Source organism: Bison bison, unplaced genomic scaffold, assembly GCF_000754665.1.
Source record: "Bison bison bison isolate TAMUID 2011002044 unplaced genomic scaffold, Bison_UMD1.0 scf7180017864471, whole genome shotgun sequence".
Lineage (NCBI taxonomy): Eukaryota > Metazoa > Chordata > Mammalia > Artiodactyla > Bovidae > Bison > Bison bison.
The window spans coordinates 19,355,978-19,358,462 of NW_011495032.1; the positions used below are offsets into that span (position 1 = coordinate 19,355,978).

General features: G+C 44.4%; 1 protein-coding gene across 2 annotated transcripts in view; it reads right to left on the reverse strand.

Annotated features, from left to right (window-relative positions):
• The window catches only part of HECW2 (HECT, C2 and WW domain containing E3 ubiquitin protein ligase 2), a 435,976-nt gene that overhangs the window by 432,810 nt on the left and 681 nt on the right, over nt 1-2,485 (reverse strand). Inside the window, exon 1 of one of the 2 annotated variants that reach the window (XM_010860871.1) lies at nt 2,059-2,082. The exons of the other annotated variant lie outside the window; for it this stretch is intronic. The gene's annotated coding sequence lies outside the window, so the exon portion shown is untranslated. Of the gene's footprint in view, nt 1-2,058; nt 2,083-2,485 lie in introns of those variants that run through there. 2 annotated transcript variants of the gene reach the window in all.

Here is a 2,485-nt window from a genome sequence, read left to right on the forward strand (position 1 = left end):
GCTGAAACTGGACAGAGCCCAAAAGCCACCTCTCCAGCAACACACATTCATCCAGAAGAAATAGCTAGGGTATCTGTCCTCAGCTACAGGTAACAAGCTTAGTTCCTTTGCCTTTTGCTGAAATCAGTGGTGCAGAAGGATTTGGAAAAAAGTAAGGAAATATATTTTTTCCCCAAGATCACAGTTTCCAGGCTAAACAGAGCCAATGCTTACTTTTACCCCATACTTCCTGTTTCAAAGGGTCAAACATTACTCATGTTCTTCATAAAATTTAGTCCTGTAGCTAGTGACTGTGAATTTATTGGAATATTTTCCCTCACATGCATACAAAGGGCAGACCAATTTTGCAATCTAGCTGGAATCTATAGCCCATAAAGAATCTATAATGATGGTAGGAGCAGAGATGCTCCAGATGGCTTATCACAAATGTTCAGAATGACTTTAACTTCTTCACAGACTCCACAGTCACTCAGAAAGATTCACTGCCCAAGGTTGTTCAATGCTGTGATAGAGCACACTGCTAAAGCAAAAATCTTAGGCTTTTGCTAAGTGTAGGGGACTGAGCAAAAGACTGATGACCCAACAGTCTTAGGCTGTTAAGTCTTATAAAAGTAGAGTACTACCCACAGCTGAGAATCTGGGGACAAACACTGGCAGTCAGGAAACCACCTGTCATGGAGGTAGTAGAAGAAATTCCTTTTGAATTCATGCAGGTTGGACTAAAGTCCTTCCAGGGAGGGGACACTGTAAGTCCAAGCGGCCATTTGTACTCAAGAACTACTGTTTTTCCCAGCAGTACAATAATCTTAAATTCAAAGGCATTTTTGTTAATATACTGTTTAAACTGCTTCACATAACAAAAATTGAGGCCAAAATGTGCCAAAGGAATAATCAAAACAAACAGCTCAATAATGACTTTTTAAATGTTCAAAAAAAGAAACTCACTAGTCAAGCTGCTGGATGATATGGTTATAATGTCTTCTTTGGGAGATGAAAACTATGTCTTCCCCACTGCACCCCATCTCCCAACAGGGAAGTGGATAATTTTTTAAGAATACAATGACTCTTTATGCTGGGCTTCTCTTGTCTGCTGGGAATGCCATCTGTCTCCCACACTGTATAAACAATCCCTGCAGGAATCTTCTGAGGCCCAAACAGATTAGCAAACTCCAGATTTTCACACCATCAATAGCATCCCCATCCAGATTAGGGTTCTTGCTTTAATAACTCCAAGGATAAGCCTAACAACTGATCCTTTCTTGTTTATAGGTAATGTGAGTGTCATTTTGAAGATAACCTCTCAGAACATACAGCCATCTGTTGGGGGCGGGGGGAGGGGTGCGGTGGAGCTCTCTCTAGGCAACAGAAGAAATGAGCCCTTGAGGGAATAGGAGAAATAGTAAAATGAAAATCATACTTATGAGACAATACGAAAACATGAAACTTCACCGGGTTCACTCTACTAATTACGTTTAAATCTTTTTCTTCCAAATTACAAACTATATAAAACTATTAAAAAAAAAAAAATAAGACAAGTTTCACACTTTGACAAAGGTATACGTGCAATGAGAGTTCAGTTTGCTTGACTCCAAGACAGTGAAAGCAGAAATCGTACTGGGAAGGGTAAGGGCCCCCAGAGAAGTTTGCCTAAGGTCCACCTCTATCCTCTACCTACAACGGTTGACGATGCCTGCCTTCTCCAAGTTCAACAGCGCTTGATCCCCTGTAACTGTGAGCTCTGTATTGTCTCCAAAGACTTCCAACTCTAAAAGAAACAAATGTGCCTGTAAAGATGTTCCTAAATTAATAATGATAATCAAGGGAAAACACCTGAGCTCTGCTAATAGAGAAAAACACAAGGCATGGAAAAGCCAGACCTCTGCAGTTGCACGTCCTCCAAAACGTCTACGTCTAAATCTGCACCCCAGTTTCCTCCAGGCCCCAAGCCGCGGCAGAGGATGTTCACAACACATTCTAAACCAAAAGGAAATGAAGCCTCTGCTCCCTCAAGAGATGCTCAGATAGACCCAAAAGTCTCAGCTCCCCTGAGAATCAAACCTTGAAACACGTCCCGGTGCCTCTCACCCGCGTCTCGGGGCAGCGGAAGCCGAAATGTCAAATGAATGACCGCGCCGGGGCGCAAGGGAGGAAAACAAAGCCACCTCCCGTCGTCCGGCTTGCGGAGCAAAGGCCGGGCGAGGGCCGTGCACTCACCTGGAGCTCCGCGCCTGCCGCCGCCGGCTGCGGGTGGGGATGGGGCCGCCGGGCGGCTAGGCGCCCCGGCAGATGCCCGCCAATTAACGTTCAGTGTGTTATTAGCAACATAATAATTAAAAATTGCTCGCGGCTTTCATGAGCAATGACTTTTGTCTTGGTCAGGTTGATCTGTAGACCCTTTTGTGGCAGAGTGCTTCCCTAGTGACTCAGACTGTAGAGAAACTGCCGGTAATGCAAGACACCAGGGTTCGATCGCTGAGTCAGGAAG